Source organism: Mobula hypostoma, chromosome 29 (genome assembly GCF_963921235.1).
Source record: "Mobula hypostoma chromosome 29, sMobHyp1.1, whole genome shotgun sequence".
Classification (NCBI taxonomy): domain Eukaryota; kingdom Metazoa; phylum Chordata; class Chondrichthyes; order Myliobatiformes; family Myliobatidae; genus Mobula; species Mobula hypostoma.
This window is the reverse complement of record NC_086125.1, coordinates 14,837,648-14,862,604: the sequence shown is the minus strand read 5'-3', so window position 1 is coordinate 14,862,604 and position 24,957 is coordinate 14,837,648. Positions and strand designations below refer to the sequence as shown.

The window sequence follows — 24,957 nt, the reverse complement described above, 5'->3', positions numbered from 1 at the left end:
GAAATTTATTTATCAATGCTGATAATCACTTGTAGTGCTGCTGAGGTAGCAAAGGACCTGACACTGGTTACCATTTACATTTAATTGTGGTAAATGATGGGGGTGGGTCCCTGCCTGGAAGTGGTTGGTGCGGAAATTTAATAATCGTTATATCAGCACAGAGACTAAAAAATAATGCAACATGGGAAAGGAATTCAGTAACTTTGGCAGGCCAGTCTTAGAAAGGATATCAAATTCACACTGTTGTATTCTTCACTTTGGGATTTGCATTTGGGTTCACTCATTAAATCAATGGAGTCTCTTTGCTTCGGGTTAAACACAGCAAGACAACCTTTTCCTGATTACCCCCTACAATCCACCCACAGGGGCCGAATGAAAGCTCCTTCAAGTTAAACACTATTTGGAAGAAATATTTAAAGTAGCAAAGGCAGAGAATGTACTCACAGTGGGGGAACTTCAGTACCCAGCAGCAAGTTCCCCACTGGTGACGCCAAGCAAATATTGAGAGAGATAACATTTAGATTAGGTCCACGGCAGACAGAAAGTATTCCCACACAAAGGACAAACTTAAGCATGCTAACCCTAGCCTAATGCAGCTGTTTCTGCCTTCAATAATATTCATTGGCTTATCTATGAAGACAAAGTTTCATTTTCAAATAAAGAGTTCCCTTCATGATATCATTTGGTACTACAAATGCACTAAATAGGCAACCACAGAACAGTTCTTAAAGCTCAGAATTGTGCACCCACAGATGAGGATGTCTATTAGCAGCAGAAGAAACATATTCCACAACAATTATGGTCTGGTTTATCTCTTACTCCACCATTACTGTGAACCTTGGTTCAGTGAGAAGTTCACATCGATCTTCTTGAAAATGAGGTGCCAATCTGTGAAACTGCAGCACAGGACTAAATGTGTACGCACAAAAAGCAGTGCACACCAGTGGAATTAAGTGGCCCCACAATCAGCAGCTTAGATCAAAGCTCTACAATTTTATCACATTTACCTCTGAATGGAAACAGACTGTTAAGCAGCAAGCAGGAGCAGAAGGTTCAATGAATATGCCGTTCATTATGTGTCAAGTGGAGGAACCATGTTGGCTTCTCCAGAGAAAGATCCTACCAGCTTGTACATTCTCTCTTCTCCCCTCTTCCATTGGGCAGAAGTTACAAAACCCTTATAGCATTTACCAGCATGTTCAAGAATTGCTTCTATCCCACAGATATAAGACTATTGAATGGTTCCCCAGTATGATGGGATGCCCTTGGCCTTACAATCTACCTCATAATCTTGGACCTTATTGGTTACCTGCACAACATTAGATTTGTAGCTGTTGTACTTTGTTCTGCAGTTACTTATTGACTTAACACACACTACCTCAATGCACTGACTTGATCTGCATGAACAGGATGCAATACAACCTTTCATTGTACCTCAGTACATGTGGCAGTAATAACCTAAGAATAATTAGGTATCCTCCAGTCTTCAGGTACCTCACCTACGGCTAACACAAATGCAAAACATTCTGCTAGAAATCAACCTAGCAAAGCCCTAGCTCAAATCTTTTAGGATTCTCTTTTATCCTCTTGGCCAAGGTCATTTCTTGGCCACTGTGTGCCTTCCTAATTTCTTTTCTTCAGTTCTTTGCAATATCTCTTCTAAACCTCAAAGGATTCATTTAATACCAGTCTCCTAAATCTGACATACACTTCCTTACTTTTCCTGATCAACGTCCTTCTTCCTGATCAATATTCCTTAAAATTACTACCTTTATTTTTTACCAGGAAATGATGACTCTGAATTCTTAAAGGTAAGAGGACAGACCAATGAAACAATTAAAAGCCGTACACATTTTTTTTATTAGCTGGAGTACAGATTTTAAGATACAGTAACTTATGTTAGAACTCTATATAACAATAGTCCACATTGAATACAGTACACAGTTCTGATCACTGCTTTATTGGAAAGACGTAATTGCATGATAGAGAATACAAAGAAGATTTGCAAAGATGTCTGGCAATAGAACACAAAACAGTATAGTGCAGGAATGGGCCCTTTGGCTCATCATGCTTGTTATGACCACGACATTAAACTAAACTGATCCAATCTGGCTGAACATATTCCATATCGCTCTATTCTCTGCCTGTCATGCGTCGGTTCAAATACATTTTAAATATTGTTTTTATCATCTCTCCTGGTAGTGCATTCTAAACACCTTACCATTCTCTATGTAACTCTCCTTTAAACCTTCGCCTTGCAGCTGAAACCTGTGCACAATGGTATTTAATAGTTCCACCTGGATAAAGGCTGTTTAGCTACCATATCTAAGATCTCAGTATTTTACATACTTCTAATGGGTTGCCCCATCAGTCTTCAACACTTCAGAGAAAACAAGTTTGTCCAACCTTTCTTGATAGCTCCATGCTGATTAATCCCTTCTGCATTTAATCAACACCTCCTTATCCTTCCTATGGCAGCAATATTCCAAACGTAGCCCAAAGAATCACTAGAAAAATAAAATGTAGAGAGAGATTGGCTTAGTTGGTATGGTTTTCTGTGGAAAAGAATGCTGCAAGGTTAAGGAGGGTATGGATAAGTAAATTATGAAGGTCAACCTCCTTCAGGGAAAGTCAAAACCAGAACGAAAATACTTTAGATATTTGGTGCAAGTATTAAAGGCAGAATATGGAATTTTTTAAACAAGGTAAATCTAGGATAAACTGCCTGAAAGAATAGTGTGGAGAGAAAGGCTCATCAGATGAATATTATACCCGAACACGTCCTTGAAAAGTCAAGGCATGAGGGCAATAGGACAACATTCACCATTGTGGTGAATAATGGCCATGGATGGTTCTTCAAGGATGTATCCAGATTAAATGGGATCCGGTGGAACAGGTCAACAGTAGGTTGATTGGTTTCCCTCCCTCTGCCATGAGTTATCTAATACAATTTTATATTGTGTCGTTTGTAGTCAATAAACTACCGAGCGCTGAGTAAACTAACCCTCCATGTGAGACCCGTACACCTTGTCGATCACAGCGCACATCCATCCCACCATCCGACCGGTCTACAACATCAGCACCATGGGCAGAAAAGGAGGGGCAAAATCCTTAGTCGGAGGGTCGATTGGCTTTTTTCCTTGTCATTCAATAATTAAAACCACGTCATTGGTTCGTTTGATAAAGCGGCGCCGTCGATCTGTCATTGGTGGAGATAACATGCAAACCCATTGATGCCGACTCCCGTCAATCTGAGCAATTCCCTGCTTTTTGATTGGCTCCAGTTCAACAAAAGGGGCGGGCGATTCGCAGTGATTGGCGATGGCCTGGGAACTGAGTGATGTCATCAGGCTGGAGCCCCGCCCCGTGCTGTCAGTGAAGGGCCGAGCGCTGGAATAGGCAGCGGTGGTGCGCGCCGGATCGAGGCCGCGTCTGTGCCCGAGGGGCAGCGACACACGGATGCCAGCTGATCTCCAAGCCGGCAGGTAAGGTGATGGCGTCTAGTGCCTCGGAACACACCAGCTCGTTGCTCGACGATGAGCGGGAGCCCGTCACTGTCCCCGGTGATGAACGTTCCGACGGGCAGGTTAAATGGCGGCGGCAGGGTGGGCGTTATCCCAAGGAATACAGAGGCAACCGTTGTTGGGTCAACGGACCAGGCGGCGATTCCCAGCGCTGTGCAGTCTTTGACAGTGCTGGGATTAGGGATACAGAGTCCGAAGAGGGCCAGACCAGAGTGTAGGCAGGCAGGCAGACGTGGAGGATGGAGGGAGAGATTAGAAGGCGGGGAGTGGCAACACGGAGGAGGAAAAAAGGGGATGCAAAGGCAAAGAAGTGACAACCTGGTAGAGGCGGACGCAGGGCACGCTGACAGCTCGGTGGGTAACTGGGAAGAGAGATGAACAAGAGATCGATTAGGAGACGGAGGGAGGGAAAGGACAAGGAGGGAGTGAGGGAGGGGAAGGTGACGGGAGTGGGAATGGAGGATGGACGGAGGAAGTGGGAAGGACGGGGATGGGGGAGGTGGAGACGGGGAGGGAGGGAGAGATGGGGTATAAGGAGGGAGTTGAAGGGCAACAATGGAGAGATGGAGGAGAAGGGGAAGAATGGAGGGAGGGAAAGCGGGGTAGTAGAGTGGAAGGGAAAGGGGTAAGCTGGAGGGTGGGAAGGAAGGGGATAGGGTGGAGCGAGGGAAGGGGATAGGGCAGAGAGGGAGGGAAAGGGGATAGGGTGCAGAGAGGGAGGGAAGGGCATAGGGCAGATGGAGGGAGCGAATGGCGAAGGACAAAGGAAGGAGGAAAAGGGGAAGGAGCGAGGGAGGGAATGAAAGAGGAGGGATGGAGGAAGAGAGGGCAGGGATGGAGGGAAAAGAGGAGGGAGGGAAGGAAGGTGGTTGAATGCAGGGATGGAAGGATGGAGAAAGGGAAAGGAGAGGGATGGAGGGAAGCGACAAAGGGAAGGATGGAGGAAAGGAGGGGTGGAACGGAAGTACGGAAGGAGAGAGGAGAAGGGGAAGGATGGATGGGGGAAAGGAAAGATTGAGAGAGGGGAAGGGAAGGATGGAGGGAGAGGGAAGGTCAGAGAGGAAAGGGGAAGGATGAAAAGAGAAAGAACAGAGGGACAGAGTAAGGTTGGAAGAATGGAGTGAAAGAAAGAAGAGCAAGGAAGGAAAGCTGAAGAGAAGGAGGAACAGAGTGAGGGAGGCAGGGAGGGGGAGGATGGAGTGAGGAGGTGAGTGTGGTGGAGTAGAGTGGGGAGGGAAGTATTGGAGGACTGTGGGAATGGAAAGTGGATGGGGTGTCAGTAGCCAAGTGGGTGAGATCAGGGGGTGTTGAAGAAGGGAGGACAGGGCATGAAGGGCCAGGGTGTGAAGGGGATGGATAGGAGATATGGTATTTGGGAGACCTGGATGAATAGTGTTGATAGTGTGGGGTGGAAGAATGGAAGGAGAGTCAGGCAGTGAGGGATGGATAGTGGGGTGGTGTGTAGGAGACTGGTAGCAGAGCTGTTTTATGGTTCATGGATTGGATGTGGTTGATGGAGAGAGGGCAATGACCTTGACATAAGAGCAGAATTAAACCATTTGGTCCATTGAGTCTGCTTTGCCATTCCATCACTGCTGATTTATTATCCATTTCAACTGTATTCTCCTACCTTCACCCCTAACTTCGATGTCCTTACTAAAGAAGAATCTGTCACGCTCTGCTTTGCATATACCAAATGACTTGGCTTCCACAGCCTCTGGTAATGAATTCTACAGATTCACCACCTTCTCATCTCTGTTCTAAAGGGATGTCCTTGTATTCTAGACTGTGCCCTCTGGTCGTACACTCCTACTATGGCAAACCACTTCTCCACATTCAAGTCATCTAGGCCTTTCAGTATTTGGCGGATTTCAATAAGATCCCACCTGATTCTTTTAAACTCCAGCAAGTACAGGCCCAGAGTCATCAAGCTCTCCTCATACATTAACTCTATTATTCCTCTGGACTGTCTCTAATGCCAACACATATTTTCTTAGATAAGGGGTTCAAAACTGCTCACAATACTCAAAGTGCAATTTGATGCCTTATAAAGCCTCAGCATTACATCCCTGCTCCTATATTTAAGTCCTCTCAAAATTAATGCTATCATTACATTTGCCTTCTTTACCATCTCCCAACCTGCAAGTTAACCTGTAAGAAAGCCTAACAAGGGCTCCCAAATCCCTTTGCATCTCTGATTTATGAATTTGTTCCTCATTTAAAAAAAAATAGTGTGATGAACTTGCTTGCTGTTACTTGGCTGTGAGTTCTTGGATTTTTTCCCAATCCCCATGATGAAATGGCTGATTATTTTTATGCCGCATCATCTTTAAGGGATCTTCAATAAGGTGGAATACCCCACCATTGCTGTCTTATATAATTATATTTATATGGGAAAACTCTTTGAAAGAAGCCATACCATCTTGTTTGCAGTCGTCATGCATTCGATGATTTAGACTTCTGGCACAGTGCCCTGGTGGTGGAGGGAATCACAGTTTTATGTGGTTGCTGGAAGTCAGTCTGCTTTCTGCTGCTGGCCGTTGAATTCCTTCAATGTTTCTGGAGTAGCAGTTGGTGTAACAGTTTACAGCGCCAGCAATCTAGATTTATTTCCTTGCACTATCTGTAAGGAGTCTGCGCGTTCTCCCCATGACCTTCTGGGTTCTCTCCAGGTACTCCAGCTTCCCCGCACATTCCAAAGATGTACAGGTTAGATTTAGTACATTGTGGCAGAGGTATGGTGACATTTGTGGGCTGCCCCTAACACATACTCAGATTGATTTGGTCATTGGCGCATACGGCACATTTCACCGTGCTTTGATATTTTGATGTCTGTGACAAATAAAGCTAATAGTTAATCTATAAAAGAGTTTAAGCGATGAGAAATCAAGTGAATGTCTGTGTTCTCCTGTAGCAACAGTGCTGTGTGTCTGTGCAGTTTAGTTTTTGGTCAGCGGTGATCCCCACATTGAGCAGTGATTTAGGGACCCGGTGACATTGGATGTCAAGAGAAAATAGTTGGTCACTTGTTGGAGGTGATCATTCCCTTGTGTGATGTAATGGTTATTTCTCACTTATCTACCCTTGCCGGAATGCTGTGTGCTGTGGACTGATTTGTTATCTGGGAACCTGTACAGAGCAACAACATTAGTCTGACGATATGATGGAATGAACATCACTGACAAAACAATTGAAATTAGAAGGGTCTGGTGAACAATGATATCAACGATGTTGCTATATACTGAGGAGAAATAGCAGAGTCCATTTAGCCCAATTAATTTATTTACTTGCCTATTTGAAATGGAGCAATATTTAAAGGTTTTTTTTCAGTGTTGTCTTTTTTTTTGTTTTTTTTCCTGTGTCTTGTCTGTTTCACAGAATGATTCCCCTCTGTGCATCACAATTTCCTGACAGGAATCTTACTTTAATTTTTTAGTGGCTCAAGCTCATCTCCTCTTAACTTGAATTGCTTTGCTTAAATTTATAAAACCCATGTTTTTAAATTCCTGAAATAACATCTGTCATCTCTTTTTTGGGGGGCAGAATCTTGTATTTCTATATCTTGCTATTGCTGTAAGTCGAGTTTCTTGTTCATCCAAATTACTGTATTTGCTCTGCTCCAGGGGTAGAGGATGCCTCTAATTAAATCTCTTAAATGTGTGTTCCTATGTAGTCTCAACAGCCCACTTAATAGACATAAGGGTATAGATGTAATTTTGCCTATATTCTTTTCCTTGGACCCCTCCATTGTACCCACTCCTTCACTCTGATACTATCTCTCTTTAACTTACTTTCTCCATATAGCTGCCTCTCTGACTTGTGTCTTCCTCCCTCCCTCACCTCAGGTGTTTCAGCTGTTACTTTATTGTTTACACGCCATCCAATCTGAGTTGCTCCCCGGTTGACAATCAACATTCCTCTGGGCCCTTGTCCAGACCTCCAGGATCTCTCTCAGAAAACATTTCAACAATCGTGTTATCTGATGTTGGCAGATTGCAGCCTCCCACCTGTCTTGCGATGGATGTATTTTTTCCAACTGATGAAGGCAAATTCACCTGTGGGCTAGGCAGCACATTTCTTCCCTACCATCATGGCTCATTGTATTCAGTGACTGAACTCACTACTGTTTGACTGGCATTCTGGATGCTAGCTACAAGATGAGACTTTTACGCAATCTTGAAAAATTGCTAATAGGATCTAAATATACTTGTGATGTTGGGAATCGCAGATAGACTGTCAGACCTTCATTCAAGTTTGTGTTGCGATCCGACTAATTTTCTTAAAATTTTAGTTTTGATTTTGTGGTCTTGAATTCAGTTTAAGTAGTTTGCAGGTAAGTGAAGTGGTCGGAATAAATGGGATCTGGAATGTGTGTTAACACTTTATGGTTGTGAATGATCTGAATGTTTGTGAAACTTCATAAGACAGTAGCTTTGATTGTGAGTAGCACTAGCAGATGGTCCAGTTCGATATGGGCAAGTTCTGTGCATTAGTGAGTTTGATTTTGCTGGCACTTACTCTACTGAGCCACTTAATTTAGATCTTGACTCTCATTCACTGATGATTTACTTCTGTGAAAAGTACAGTATGTCTTCAAGCTCCTGATCTCGACAACCCTTAACGGGCATATACACACATAATTAATTATCAGGGTTAAGATATTCCCTTTTTAAGCCATTTCTTATTTGCCAACAGGAACATAAACATCGTGTTGTGGGAGAGCAATATATTAGTGTGGTGGATGGAATAGGAAACAATTATGACACCGTGGTATTTTAAGTGTTGTCTCAAGGCAGCACCAGCAGTCAATTTGCCTTTCACAAGATGAGTGCTCCAGTTGAAGAGTTATTTTTCTGCGTCCTAGACAAGAAGGAAATATCTGAAGTCTGGCTGTAGTTCTCCAGCCAAAGTCATTATCTGTGCTCCTTCGATGTACCAATAACAGGGGGACATCGGGGAAACCATGATTTGTTTTAAAATGTTATCAGGCTTGCATTTTAGTTTAGTTTTGTGTTTGAATTGGATGACATGTAATTGATGGTGTGAGAGGAGCAGCTCTGGCATATAGAGGCAAGGCATGCGAGCAGCCATGACTTGTACCGATCTATAATAAGGCTGGTGTTGACTTGCAGCGTGTAGGTTGCATTAGAAGTAGGCTTAGGAGAGGAGTACATAAATCCATTCTGTTGGATAGAACAAGAACAAGACTATCACTGAGAGAAGGAAGATTGTTGCATAAATTATGTGGAAAAGTAATTTGTTACAAATACCCCATTATCAACAGTGAATGGCGCCTATGTGAATTTTTTTTCAATATCTTGTGTCAGCTTTCACTTTAGAGTATTCAGTAGATTTTGGGGAAAGGAGGGGTTACTTCAATCATGGTGATTTTTTTGCATGCAGGCAATATTAAAAGGGGCTTTGCCTTAAGGAATGTTGTTTTAATGTTACAAGAATGACTCAAGCTTTTGTCCTGTACAAAAGCATAATGCTTGAACACTACAAATTTTTGAAACCAAGTATGGGGTAATTTTCTTTTTTCTTCCTTTAACTTCTAAAGCATAATGACAGGTAATTTGACCTGAGGACAGGGCTGTATTCTAGATGAAACATCCTTAGATGCTTGATTCAGAATCAGAATTTGGTTTATCCCTGACATAGGTCATGACATTTTTTGGTTTGTGGCAACAATACAGTGTAAGGCATTAAAAAAATAGTTTAAAAGTGGAGTAAAGAAGTAACGTCCATGGACCGTTCAAGAATCCGGTGGAGGAAGAGAAGAAGCTGCAGCTCCTGGGCAAATCAAGTGGACCATTCTTGCCTCCAGTAAAAATTAGACAATGTTCAGTTGTGGGAAGATAAATGGAAAAACAACAAGCCAGGCAATGGCCACTTCGAACAAGAGATAGAGTCCAATTATTTTTCACAAACAGTGTTCCTTGGTCCCCCACCATCGATACCTTGAAAAATACTATTGATCACTAAACTGGGTAGTCTGGCAAGTGACTTGTTCCTTCTCACTCATAGCCATTCCACCATCTTCAAGGCACGTGTCAGATGTGTGATGCAGTACTCCACTCGCCTGTGTGTGCAAATCTAGCAACTCTCAAGAATCTCAACACTATAAAATCTAGCCTGCTTGATTGGTACCCTATCAATCATTTTAAGTGTTTATTCCCTTTACCAGTGCATTATGATTGCAGTATGCACCATCTACAACTTGCAAGTTGCCCACCACCCTGGCTTCGTGTCCTTCTTCATTACTGGGTCTAAATCTAGGAACTCTCCCACTGTGTTCTGGGAGCACTTTCATCGGAAGCTCTGTAGAGGTTCAAGACTTCCTGTGATCTTATCAGAATTTGGATTGGCAATAATGTTGGCCTTGTCTGTGATACCGAGATCTTGAAAATGAATTAAAGCAAAATAAAAAGAAGACAATCCCCTTTGCTGTCAAAATGCTAAACTTGGCAGTTGTGTTTCGTTGTGGTTATGCTCTTCTCTCGCTGCTGCCATCAGGAAAAAGGTACAAGGACCTCAGGCCCCACACCACCAGGTTCAGAAACAGTTACTACCCTGAATCACCAGGTCTTGAACCAGAGGGGATAACTTCACTCAACTTCACTTGCCCCATCATTGAACTGTTCCTATAACCTATGTATTCGATTTCTCGATATTTATTATGTATGTATGTATTTGTTTATTTATTATTTCTTTTGTGTATATTTGCATAGCTTGTTGTCTTTTGCAAATTGGTTGTTTGGACGTGCATTGGGTACAGTCTTTCATTGATTGTATTTACTGTGAACGCCTGCAAGAAAATGAATCTCAGGGTTGTATATGGTGACAGATATGCACTTTGATAATAATTTTTTTTTGAACTTTGAACTTTAAATGTGATGCTGGGGCCAGGGCTGTGCTTGCATTTGTGTTAGCAGGTGCTGAAACCCTAATCTTCTCTGTGACGTTGATAAACATTGTTAAAGGAATAATAAACAGTTTTTCATGAATACATAACAATGTGGCTTCCATTTGAATCTCTTCCCCAAATGTACTGCGAAAGGGTGGGTCGGTGAGGGAACATGAACCCCTTTACATTACACTTTAAAACTCTTTGTGGTGTAACAAAATGTTCTAGGTACTTAAAGAAAACCTCTGTACAGAGTATGTGACGTTTGTATGATATATTCAGAATGTCCTTGTATACAGTGTCCAAAGAAAATGCTTTTGAAATATTTGTGTAGATTCTGGGCACCTCTCCACATCTTCCAGTATCTCTGAATAGGCTAGTTATGGATTAATATCATAATTAAAGGGTATAACTAATTCCAATTTTTCATGTTCCATAGCTCCACTATGATTTTGCTTGCTCAGCTAGGGTGACAGATCAATTGGATTCTCATTATTTTTGATATCTAATTTTATGAATGTTGGTTGGGAGCAATAATCATGTGCAACTTGATTAAGCACGAGGATGGCATTCTGCTAAGCAGCAATTGTTTTACATTTTAATTCATAATTTTAAAAAAAAACTGCATTGCTCTGTTTTAACCAGTAAGAAATGAAGGCCTCCATGGAACATGTTGCCCTTAGGGTCTGCTCTGTCATGCATAACTAATCTTACCCGAGGTCCATGGCTGAATTGATTCCTTCAACCAATATCTGCCTCGATTATACTTAGTAGCCGAGCATCCATTCCATTATCATTATCAGGTGCCATGCCCAGTTTCAGCTTTGACCGCCATGGCCCACACACTCCTGTTTCGGGTCAAGTGGATCAATTCATTGGTATTCATTTCCAGTTCTCTGGCTGCTGTCTCCATCATCATTTGTCTTTGTCTTCCTCTTGCTTTCTTCCCTTCAATCTTTCCCATAATTACCGCGCATTCTAACTCCTCTTTCCTAATCACATGTCCAATGAAGTTACATTGCCTTTTCATGATCTTATACATTCTCTTTTTGTGTTTGCTCTGTTCATGACATCCTGGTTAGATATTCGTTTAGTCCATGATATTCTTTGCATCCTCCTCAAAAACCACATCTCTGCTGCTACAATTCGTTTCCTCATGTTACTAGATATTGTCCAACATTGAGCTACATAACATAACTATTCCATTATAAAGTAGAGAATTTCAATGATTTTCAGCCCCTGGATAGAATAAATTTCTCCTCATCTTAGCCTTACAACCATCCTTCTCATTCTAGGTTCTTAGCTCCATCCTGTTCATTCCCCTCAGAATCTGATGCCTCATTCTTGAAACTTCCAGTAGTCTGAGCTTCCTCTATTGATCCTTATAGGAAATTCCCCCAATAAACCAGGAGGTCATCCTGTAAGTCAGCGTAGTCCTGACGAAGGGTCTCGGCCTGAAATGTCGACTGTACCTCTTCCTAGAGATGCTGCCTGGCCTGCTGCGTTCACCAGCAACTTTGATGTGTGTTGCTTGAATTTCCAGCATCTGCAGAATTCCTGTTCTTTGCAAAATGCTGCAGGAACTCAGCAGCTCCTATGCCACCTTTGCGAATGAATGAATAGTTGATGTTTCGTGCCGAGACCCTTAATCAGGACTGAGAAGGAAGGGGGAAGATACAGAATAAAAAGGTAGGGGGAGCGGAAGAAAGATGGCTAAAAGGTGATAGGTTAAGCCAGGTGGGTAGAAAAGATCAAGGGCTGGAGAAGAAAAAATCTGTTAGGAGAGGAGAGTGGACCATTGGAGAAAGAGAAGAAGGAGAGGAACCAGAGGTGGTGATAGGCAGGTGAGAAGAGGTAAAAGGCCAGAGTGTATGGGGGGGTGGTGTAGGGAGGATTTTTTTTTACCAGAAAGAGAAAACGATATTTATGCCATCAGATTGGAGGCTACTCAGACAAGAGTACAAGGTGTTGCTCCTCCACCCTGAGGGTGGCCTCATCTTGACACAAGATAAGACCATTGACGACATGTGGTAATGGGAATTGGAATTAAAATATTTGGCCACTGGGAAGTTCTGCTTTTGGCAGATGGAGCAGTGGTGCTCAATGAAGGGGTTCCCCAATTGGAGAGACTAGGAGAGGTTAGTGGTAGGCCCCTTTGGAGATGGTGGAAGTTGCAGAGAATAATATGTTAGATGTGGAGGCTCATGAGGTGGTAGGCAAGGGTAAGAGAAACTCTATCCATGTTAAAGCAACAGGAAGATCAGGTGAGCATGGCTGTCCGGGAGATGGTGGAGAAGTGGATGAGGCAGCATGCATGGTGGACGAAGGGAACCCAGTTCATTGAAGGAGGACATCTCTGGTGTCCTGGAAAAGAAAGCCTCATCCTGAAAATAGATGCGGTGGAGATTAAGGAACTGAGAAAAAAGAATAGCATTTTTACAGGAGAGAGGGTCAGAAGACGTATAGTCAAGATAACTGTGGGAATCGGTAGGTTTATAAAAGATGTTGGTTGACAGTTTGTCTCCAGAGATGGAGATGTGAGATAGGGAAGGGAGGTACAGAAATAGACGAAGTAAATTTAAGGTCAGGGTGGAAGTTCGAGGCAAAGTTGATGAAATTGATGACTTCAGCATGGGTACCTGAAGCAACACCAATACAGCCCTCAATGTAGTGGAGGAAGAGTTGGGGAGCATTGGAACATGGTCTTTTCTACATAGCCTCAAAGAGGTGGGCATAGGTGGGGCTCATGCAGCAGCACATGACTGCTCCTCGGGTCTGGAGAAAGTGGGAGGAACCGAAGGAGAAACTAGAGGGTGAGGACCAGTTTTGTTAGATGGAGGAGGTTGGTAGTGGAGGGAAACTCTTTTGCCAGACAAAGGTAGGTGGAGGTAAGCTTACTGTTGCTCATGGGGCAGGCTGCCCTCTCCACACAGCTGATGAATCAAAAGGAACAGCAAGGACCCATACAGTTTGGCACCCGCAGGTTTGCAGGAGCTGCCAGTCAATATTGAACTCAATGTAGGACTGCCCTAGAGACTCCAGCCTCAGATTTTTCTTTGGGGTTTACTCCTGAAAATTTCCCAGTGCATGGGTATAGCTGCAAGACAGTGGAGGCTTGCAATCAAAGTTTTCCTTTAAATAAGCTGCCAACCACACTGACGAGCCTCATCTGCCTGAAGTGACTTGTTTTAAGATACCATTAACCTGTGTTTGCCCCTTTCTCCTGTCAGTAGACACAGTTCTGCTGGGTTGCGTAGCTAAGACACACGTCAAGGCCAGGAGCTGGACTAGGTTGTTAGAGGCTACTGAAGAGCATTTAATAGGTATTGGGAACTTATCCCCACTACTAACCCCAGCTGTTATAACTTTAAGATTGTTGTATAAGGCCTATAAAACAGTAGTCATTTCTTGATTTCACTTTTTGCTGAAGTGCCATTGATTGGGGCGTGTCTATCTTTCACTTATATGGGATAGCTTGTCACTCCCTGCTCAAGGTACATTTCAGCAAGCCAATTCAAGTTATGACATATTTCTTGAAACATTTTTCCATAAAACTTCCCTTTTTATAAAGTGATGAATTACTATTATTGTTTAAAATCTTTATTGATGCATCCTCAAACTCATAATTACTCTGCAGCTTTGTTGCAAGGCTGGATTTTGAGTGGGAGTTCAGGTTCACTGGTTAGAGAGCCCAGCTTTGTGAATATCAAGCATGTGCAATTTGACAAATGTTTCGGACTGTACTGCAGAACAGGGTGATCCTTATTAATTCCCTGAAGTCTTTTAGTTTTATGATTAATGCAACTCTTTGTATCTTCTGTGATAGTTGTATGTTATACCTTTTATTATTTGAAGTAAAAGGTCAGAAGCAGTACCCAAGCATTGATCAGATTTATTCTCAAGAGGTATCTACAGTTCTATGTGAAACATAATCACCATGGTGAATATTACTAGTCCACCATTTCAAATACTATCAGTATTTCTCTCTATTGCTCATTATTTGGAAGTGGTTTTGATGATAGCAAGAGTACATGTACTCTGGGTAAGCAGCATCATTGTGATTCATCAAAATTAACTTGGCAGCACCACTGCTGGATGAGTCCTAAAGGACACAAGCTGCCAGATGGTCTGCAACAGCTAATGAGCGCTAATACCAGGCAAAAGCACTGACTCAACTCCCCCCCCCTGCCTCCCCCCCCCCCCCGCCATGTACCTGTCACAGATGCTTCTATGTTGGCTGGAGAAATCATTTCACAGTCATCCCACAATGGAAAGTGAGTTATTTATTTACAATGCACACACTCTTCGCCAGGCTTCGTGGCACATGCTGTGCTCTGTAGGATAAATTCAGATCCAATCCAGCATTTTAAAATTTGTCGTCTAATGTAGTGCAGGCCATTTGCAAGAAATTTACACAACTATGTAATCCCTTGCTCTGTGATTGTCTCTGTGCAAGGGTATTAACCCCAGTTCATTGAGAGGTGTGAAGAGAACATGCCAGGAGCAGTATACAGTGTCAATAAAAGTCAGATGCCAATCCACAATATGGTTGATGCCAAACAAGCTAAAAGAGTTAAATCCACAACAGATGAATCTAATCCATGTGCCATAGTCCTGCCAAGGGACTTGGGAGAACTAAACACAAAGTGACAGGATTTGTTTTGAACATCCAGCTGCACTTGGGAGTCCTGGGTTGTAAGTGTAAAAGCCAGTCTTTAGCCAATGCTTGCATACGTAATCCATCTCTGAAGTGCCTACCTTCCAAAAAAAGTCAATTCCTGACAGTATTGAAAATTTATCCAACTACACTTTCGAATACTGAATCTATCCAATGTAGCTAGTTTAATCTCAACAAAGAATTAAGTGACTCATTGGCAGTCCAAGGCAGTATTGTTTACTGGCTTCTGTCCCCTCCTTTCCAGTCCCGATGAAGAGACTGCAGTCAAGATGTTGACTGTTTATTCTTCTCCATAAATGCTGCCTGACTTCCTGATTGTCTAATGTTTTGTGTGTGTTTCTTCATTTTTTGCATTTCTCATAGTAAATTTATTATCAAAGTACATATAGGTCACCATATATTTACTTGTGGGCATACTCAATAAATCTATAGAATAATAACCATAACACAATTAATGAGAGACCACACCAAGTTGGGTGTTCAACCAGTGTGCAAAAGACAACAAACTATGCAAATACAAAAAGGAAGAAATAATAATAGTAATAAATCAATGAGCACAAAATATCAAGAGCATGAGATAGAGTCCTTGAAAGTGAGCTCATTGGTTGTAGGAACAGTTCAGTGATAGAGCAAGTGAAGTTGAATGAAATTATCACCTTTCGTTCAAGAGCCTGATGGTTGAGGGGCGGTAACTTTGCCTGAACTTGATGGTGAGAGTCCTCAGGCTCCTGTACCACCTTCCTAATGGCAGCAGCGAGAACAGAGGATGTCCTGGGTGGTGGTGGGGATCACTGATGATGGATACTGCTTTCCTGTGACAATACATAGATGTGCCCAATGGTGGAGAGGGTTTTACTTGTGATTAGCTGAGCCATATCTACTAATTTTTGTAGGGTTTTTCCATTCCATTTTCAACCTGATATGGTATTTCCATATCAGGTTGTGATGCAGCCAGTCAATATACTCAACAGTACATATCTATAGAAATTTATTAATGTTTTGGATACCATGCCAAATCTCCACAAACTCTTAAAGTAGAGCAACACACATAAAAGTTGCTGGTGAACGCAGCAGGCCAGGCAGCATCTCTAGGAAGAGGTGCAGTCGACATTTCAGGCCGAGACCCTTCGTCAGGACTCAAAGTAGAGGCGTTGCTGTGCTTTCTTCTTAATTGCACGTGTGGTGGACCCAGGACAGGTCCTCTATATTCCTTAGTGTTATTATTTTAAAGTTGCTGACCTTCTCCACCTCTGATCCTTCGATGAGGACTGGCTCATGGACCTTTAGTTTCCTTCTCCTTTCTGCTTCTAGTTTCAATCTCAACGTTGAGATTGTTGTTATGACACCACTTTGTCAGATTTTCAACTTCGCTCCTATATGTTGATTCTTCACCACCTTTGATTCAGTCTGCGACCGTCATGTCATCAGCAAACTTGAATATGGCAGCCATACAGTTATAACTAATGCAGGGGGCTAAGCACATGTCCTTTTGGTGCGCCTGTGCTGTTGGAGATCGTGGAGGAAATGTTGCCAAATTGAATTGATTTGTGTCTGCAAGTGAGGAAATCAAGTTCCAATTGCATGAGGAGGTATTGAGGCCAAGGTCTAGGAGCTTATTGATTGGTTCTGAGAGGATGATGGTATTGAATCCTGGGCTGTAGTTGATAAACAGCATCCTGATGTTTGCACCTTTGCTGTCCAGATGTCCAAGGTTTAACAAAGAGCCAATGAAATGGCACTTGACATGGACCTGTTGTGCCGGCAGGTAAAATGGAACAGATACAAATTGCTTCTCAGGCAGGGCTTGGTATATTTCATCACCAACTTCTCAAAACACCTCATCATTGTAGATGCAAGTGCTACTGGACAATAGTCATTGAGGCAGGTCACCATGCTCTTCTTTGGCACCAGTATTATTGAAGCCTGCTTGGAGCAGGTAGGTACCTCAGACTACCAAAGAGAGAGTTAAAGATCTCAGTGAACACTCCAGCGAGTTGATCAGCACAGGTCTTTAGTACTTGGCCAGATACCCCGTATGGGCTCCTTGCTATTTATGGGTTCACCCTCCTGAAGACTGTTCGCATGTCGTCCTCAGAGACTGAAATAAGAGGATCATCAGGGGGCTATGGGAGTTGGCGATGGTTCCTCCATATTTTAACAGTCAAAGCCAGCATAGAAGACATTGAGCTCATCTGGAAGCAAAGCCCTGCGGCTGCCAATGCCACTTGATTTAACCTGATACGAAGTGAAAGTATTCAAGTCCTGCCACAACTGTCTTCATTGATTCAAATTCAGACTCCACATCCAATCCCCCTCACTAAAAATGTGATGGAATTTGCCCTTTTCAGTCACCTGCCTTATACATTTGTCTTTACATATTATCTGACATGTTTAGTAGGTTACCGTCACTGGGTAACTTTGTCCTTTTTTCATCATTCCCTTTGCTCTTTTTTCACTTTTCCACCTACACCAATATTCCTTCCCAAGGAGGTTTACATGAAAACACTGGCAATTTACTTCCTTCATCCCTCACGTTCCAACAAACAAAGTATTTCCATAGGGCAGTTTACTTGCTATTTAACTTCAGCATAGCTTATGATGGGATTTCCACATTAGGGAGACAAGATGCAAATATGTGCTTCGCAAGCAGCCATTGACAGCTAAGCTGATTTTGAAAAAAGTCAGATTGGATCCAGAAAATGAAATATGGGAGGTAGCAAGAAAGCATAATTGAAGACTTAGAAGGATAAAAGAGAATCCAAAAATATCCTGTGTGTGGTGTGTGGCGCGTGGCCAAGTGGTTAGGGCGTTGGACTAGCGATCTGAAAGTTGTGGGTTCAAGCCTCGGCCGAGGCAACGTGTGTGTCCTTAAGCAAGGCACTTACCACACAATGCTCCAGTCTACCCAGCTGAGAATGGGTACCGGCAAAAAAATGCTGGGGGTTAACTGGCGTCCTATCCGGGGGTGGGAGTCTCGTACTCTCAGTCGCTTCACGCCACGGAAACCGGCATAAGCACCAGCCTGATAGGCCACAAGGCTTGTGGCAGACTAATCTTAATCAGAAATATCCTGTAGGCTTTTGAACAAGCAAAGTGTTGTAATGGAAGTAGTAGGGTTGATTGGGCAAAGCTGAAGCAAAGTTCTTTACATCAGTCCTTACCAAGGAAAATGCTTCTTGTGTCTCAGCAAAGGAAGAGATGGTTTAGATTCTGTATGGGTCAAAATCTAATTAATAGGCACCAGAAAGGACACAGATGGGACATGTCAAGGGTTGTTGAGAAAAATAGAAAGGAATTTGTAGAGGGTAGAGACATGATTCTTAAAATATCTACAGATTTTGGGTGTGGTTCCTGAGAACTGCACAATTATAAATATTGCACTTTTGTGCAAAATATGACTACACATCATTGGTTTAATATTTATATTCATAATCATGGACAGAATTAGCAGTCGCTTGGGTACGTACAGATTATTAGTGAAAGCATGGACTTGTGAAAGGCAAATCATGTTCAACTAATTGAAGCTTTTAGTTATTTAAAAAAAACTATTTAATGAGGAAAATGCAGGAGATGTGAACTTTTGTAACTTCTGAAAGGCATTTGAGGATGTGCCAAATAGAAGATTTGTCATCAGGATTAAGTCCAAAAATAAAAAGTGTCACGTAGATTCAGTCACTGGTTGATTTGAGGAAATAGTTACATTTCCTTGAAATAAGTAAATGAAACATTTATTTATTTATTATTATTTTTATTTTATTTCTTCTATATTATGTATTGCATTGAACTGCTGCTAAGTTAACAAATTTCATGTCATATGCCAGTGATAATAAACCTGATTCTAATTTATACTGTATCCTGAACTTTGAAAACTGGCAACAGTACAAATGCAATGAAACGATGAACCGTTATAGGACCATTTCTATTTAGCGAGATGAAAAGGTTGCAAAAGAGATTTATTAAAATTATTCCAAGGACTAGAGATTTTAGTTCTGGTAATTCTTTGCTGAGAGGGCTGATGACATCCGAATCCATGAAATGGTGACACAGAATCTTTGCTCTTCAGCAGTGTTATGGATGATGCTTTTTAGAAGTGTTGCAAGTAAGCACAGTTTAAGTCAGAGAGATACAGAGTTGTACAGCATTGAAACAGGCTCTGCTATTGTATGTATGCCTACCCATACTAATCCCACCTGACTGCAATTAATTCCATATCCCTCTATGCCTTGCTTATTCCGGTACCTGTCTGGGTGCTCTAAGATGTTGTTACTGTCTTGATTAAATTTGTTTATTGAGATACAGTGCAGGATAAGCCCTCCTGGCCCTTTGAGCCAGTTCACCAAGCAATCCCCCAATTTGATCCTCACGGGACAATTTACCATTAATCTACCAACTGGTAGGTCTTTGGACTGTGGGAGGAAACCAGAGCACCCACACAGTTATGGGAAAAAAATGTACAAACTCCTTACAGCCAGTGGCAGATTTGAACCCGGGTCATCTGTACTGTAAAGCATTGTGCTAACCACTATGCTAAATCCACCACTCCTCTGGAAGCAGATTCCAGATATCAACTACACACTGTGTGAAAAATATCCCCCTTATAAATTCCCTTTTAAACTTCCTTCCTCTCATTTTAAACCCAGCCACTTTTGTTTTAAACACCCCAGCCATGAAAAACCGATACCGACTATCTATGTTATCTATGCCTCTCATAATTATGTACCTCGCTCATGTAACTTCTCATCCCCCTTTGCTCCAGGGTAAACACCCAGTCTATCCAGTCTCTCCTTTATAACTCAAGCTCTGCAGTCCAAGCAACATCCTTGTGAATCTTTTCTAGCTTAATCATAACTTTACTATAGTGTGGCGACCAGAACTGCACACAATTTTCCAAGTGCAGACTAATCAATTTTTAGTATAACGTTATCTGTAACATTACTACTAACATGAAAATGGGCAGTGATGTTTACAGTAAAGAGGTACTCTGGCTGTCTAACCTAGCTGCTGAGTTGGGAGATGTAATTTAATACCAAAATTGCAAAGTGATATCTTTTGTAAGGACTGATGAGGCTATGATATACATAATGAATGCTAGAATGCTAGGATGCTAGGAAGCACTGAAAAACAGGGACATTAGTGTGCATTAACAAGCATCTCTGAATTCAGCAGCGTAGGTTGATAAGGTTGTTAAGGAAGGCAAATGTGATACTACCCTTTATTTGTTACAACGTGTAGTTAGGCCACAGATGGAATATCGAATGCTGTTCTGGTTACTACCCTATAGGGAGGAGATGATTTGGAGGGGCTGCGGAGACACTTCACAAGGATTTTGCACGAGATTGAATTCTGCTTTGAGGATAGACTGGAAAGGCAAGGTTTGTTTTCTGTACAGTGAACATCAACGAGGACTAAATAAAACTTCTTTTCCTTAACAGAGATATCTGTGAACCGGAAGACACAGGTTTAAGAGATTTAGAAGGGTGTAGTTCATGGACAATAGTTGGAATCTAGAATGCACTAATTGAGGGGAAAGGTTGTGGAAACAGGTACTCTTATAACATTTATGCATTTAGATCAACACTTGAATCACCATTTAAAGGTTATCAGCTAAATGCTTGAAATCAGCACGAGTGGATAGGTTACCAGCAAAATAGGGTTAGTTAGATATGATAAGAATAGACATACTGGGCTGAAGGTTCTGCTTCTCTGCTTTAAGGCTTTAACACTAATCAATATTATTAAAGAAACAAGTATATATTTTGTATTGCTGTACTACATCACTCACTGGTGCTCTATATTCTATAGCGAAAATGCACAATTGTATTTCTCATCAGATGCGGCCTGTAATCTGAAAATAAATATGATGCAAGTCACGAATTTGAGTTTTAAACTGTAATTAAGAAACAGATCTGGGAAGAAAATGTTACTTTCCACAGTCAGCGGAAATGTTTCAGACGGGCAAGAGTCTTAAACCATGTTGCATTTGGTTGTTAAGGCCCGCTTTCTAATTTGTCCCTTTTTAAGTGGATAAACTGTGATTGTGATGCCTGCCTGAATTAAAGCAAAATTCTGCAAATACAACAAAACTCTGGAAATACTTAATGGATTGGGCATCAACTACAGAGGGGGAAAAACAGAAATTAACTTGTAGATTGGTGACCTTCAACTTGCTGCCTTTACTTCACTTGGCAATCCATTTGATTTTTGAGCAGATTCTCTGCATAGGGGATTATAAATGATTCCTGAAGTTAATGTACCATTTTGAGTAGGCAACAAATTATTCGGTCTAGAACTAATCGGTGTTTTTCTGTGATGTTCTGTGTAAGTCATTATTATTCACCTAATTTTTTTTTTGAGGGAGTTGACCAGAGGAGAGTTTCTCTGTTGCCAATTTGTTGAAAATCCATTGATTACTTACATAAAGCCATCTTTAAGCTTGGCTTCTCTTTCCAACCCCACAGTTTTCCCAGATGTTTCCTTGGTCTTTTGGCAGCATCTGTAGACATGGGTTAGTCATCTTGGTGCTGCGCACAAATTAGGCTCAGTAATGATCCCATGTCCTTTGCACACAGTTCATATGTTTCAAAGATCATGCACATGTTGACTCCCAAAATCTTTCCACCGTTCACAAAGCTCAAATTATGAATGTATTGGAGTAAAGCACTCGGGCAGCTTGATCCTCTGCTGGGAAAGATAGGACATGCATTAATCCCATCAGGATCTCAACAGTGGATCCAGCTTAACAACCTCCTTGTGTATTTTCACTAACACTTCCATACATCAGACATCCCACCCTGCAAAAACTCATTTCAGGGAGGTAGCACCATCAATTTGCAGAAGACTCCCGGAACTTCCGGGAGAGGTGGGATGTCTGCAATAGAGTAGCTCCTTAGCAGCTAGCCAGCTAGTTTAAATAATGTTAGCTTTGCTAATGAATGAATGACACCTGTTAACTCACCTCAACATGTCTTTTACAGTCTTAACCCACCATGGGCAATAGAAAAGTTACTGTTGCAAACAGTGCAGCGAGCAACACTGTCGTTATTTTTGACCCTTATTAGGCAAGGGTACACTTTAGGGTAGTCTGGGGTGACGTGCGTCTTATATTTTCTTTTTTTGGATCTCTCTCTCGCTCTTTCTCTCGCCCTTTCTCTCGCCAAAAAAAATCATCGATTTCCGGGATGTTGTGTATAATTTGCAGGCATCAGGGAGCCACTATTAATATGCAGGAGACTCCTGGAACTTCCGGGAGAGGTGGGATGTCTGCATACATTGTGATCTCACTTACTTAGAAGGACACCAGACATATGAAGACACCAACACCTACCAGGTTCTGCAATAAGTCATGCACCATCCTGACTTAGAAACGTTAGTCAATCCTATTACAACTAATCTGAAGGCACTGTATGATTTCCTTCAATAGATTTGCTTTGATTCGAGAATGTCTTGTATTTACTGCTTTCTAAAGGATATACAGCAGTTGACAATAAAAAGTGGGCCTTTTTAGCATTCCCACATTCTGCAAATGTATTTTGGAAAAAAAATTCAGGATCTAACCCCATTTGCTTTACCATTGACACCTGCAGCTTGCTGTTCGTATTTCTGGCAATTTCACGTGCTAAGTGTATATTTCTCAATTTAAATTGAAAAACAATGCTAATTTTTTTTAAGTAGTGAATTTAAAAATGCAAACAACAGGAATTCTGCAGATGCTGGAAATTCAAGCAATACACATCAAAGTTGCTGGTGAACGCAGCAGGCCAGGCAGCATCTCTAGGAAGAGGTACAGTCGACGTTTCAGGCCAAGACCCTTCGTCAGGACTAACTGAAGGAAGAGCTAGTAAGAGATTTGAAAGTGGGAGGGGGAGTAGGAGAAGACAGGAGGGGGAGGGATGGCCAAGAGCTGGACAGGTGATGGGCAAAGGGGATATGGGAGGATCATGGGACAGGAGGCCCAGGGAGAAAGACAAGGGGGGGCGGAACCCAGAGGATGGGCAAGGGGTATAGTCAGAGGGACAGAGGGAGAAAAAGGAGAGTGAGAGAAAGAATGTGTGTAAAAATAAATAACGGATGGGTTAGGGTTCCGTCTCGACTTCACCGCATCTTGTTCCTATTCCAACCTCACTCCTTCCGAACGCTCTGCTCTCCACTCCCTCCGCACTAACCCTAACCTTACTATTAAACCCGCCGATAAGTGGGGTGCTGTTGTAGTCTGCCGTACTGACCTCTACCTTGCCGAGGCACAGCGACAACTCGCGGATACCTCCTCTTATTTACCCCTTGATCATGACCCCACTAAGGAGCACCAGGCCATTATCTCCCACACCATCACCGACTTTATCCACTCAGGGGATCTCCCATCCACTGCTACCAACCTTATAGTTCCCACACCTCGCACTTTCTGTTTCTACCTCCTACCGAAGATCCACAAACCTGCCTGTCCTGGCAGACCTATTGTCTCAGCTTGCTCCTGCCCCACCGAACTCGTTTCTGCATACCTTGACACGGTTTTATCCCCCCTTGTTCAATCCCTTCCTAACTATGTTCGTGGCACTTCTCACGCTCTTAAACTTTTCGATGATTTTAAGTTCCCTGGCCCCTACCGCTTTATTTTCACCATGGATGTCCAGTCCCTATATACTTCCATCCCCCATCAGGAAGGTCTCAATGCTCTCCGCTTCTTTTTGGATTCCAGACCTAATCAGTTCCCCTCTACCACCTCTCTGCTCCGTCTAGTGGAATTAGTCCTTACTCTTAATAATTTCTCCTTTGGCTCCTCCCACTTCCTCCAAACTAAAGGTGTAGCTATGGGCACCCGTATGGGTCCTAGCTGTGCCTGCCTTTTTGTTGGCTTTGTGGAACAATCTATGTTCCGTTCCTATTCTGGTATCTGTCCCCCCACTTTTCCTTCGCTGCATCGACGACTGCATTGGCGCTGCTTCCTGCACGCGTGCTGAGCTCGTTGACTTTATTAACTTTGCCTCCAACTTTCACCCTGCCCTCAAGTTTACCTGCTCCATTTCCAACACCTCCCTCCCCTTTCGAGATCTTTCTGTCTATCTCTGGAGACAGCTTATCCACTGATGTCTACTATAAGCCTACTGACTCTCACAGCTTTCTGGACTATTCCTCTTCTCACCCTGTCTCTTGCAAAAATGCCATCCCCTTCTCGCAATCCCTCCGTCTCCGCTGCATCTGCTCTCAGGATGAGGCTTTTCATTCCAGGACGAGGGAGATGTCCTCCTTTTTTAAAGAAAGGGGCTTCCCTTCCTCCACCATCAACTCTGCTCTCAAACGCATCTCCCCCATTTCACGCACATCTGCTCTCACTCCATCCTCCTGCCACCCCACTAGGAATAGGGTTCCCCTGGTCCTCACCTACCACCCCACCAGCCTCTGGGACCAACATATTATTCTCCGTAGCTTCCGCCACCTCCAACAGGATCCCACCGCTAAGCACATCTTTCCCTCCCCCCCCCGCTTTCCGCAGGGATCGCTCCCTACGCGACTCCCTTGTCCATTCGTTCCCCTCCATCCCTCCCCACTGATCTCCCTCCTGGCACTTATCCTTGTAAGCAGAACAAGTGCTACATATGCCCTTACACTTCCTCTCTTACCACCATTCAGGGCCCCAGACAGTCCTTCCAGGTGAGGCGACACTTCATCTGTGAGTCAGCTGGGGTGGTATACTGCGTCCGGTGCTCCCAATGTGGCCTTCTATATATTGGCGAGGCCCAACGCAGACTGGGAGACCACTTTGCTGAACACCTACGCTCTGTCCGCCAGAGAAAGCAGGATCTCCCAGTGGCCACACATTTTAATTCCACATCCCATTCCCATTCTGACATGTC

At 42.8% G+C, this 24,957-nt stretch overlaps 1 protein-coding gene across 4 annotated transcripts in view; it reads left to right on the top strand.

Annotated features, from left to right (window-relative positions):
• The first annotated feature begins 3,359 nt into the window (after positions 1-3,359).
• The window catches only part of LOC134339458 (EVI5-like protein), a 275,292-nt gene continuing 253,694 nt past the window's right edge, over positions 3,360-24,957 (top strand). For all 4 annotated transcript variants that reach the window (XM_063035989.1, XM_063035988.1, XM_063035987.1 and 1 more), the window contains exon 1: positions 3,360-3,485. The gene's annotated coding sequence lies outside the window, so the exon portion shown is untranslated. The remainder of the gene's footprint in view (positions 3,486-24,957) is intronic.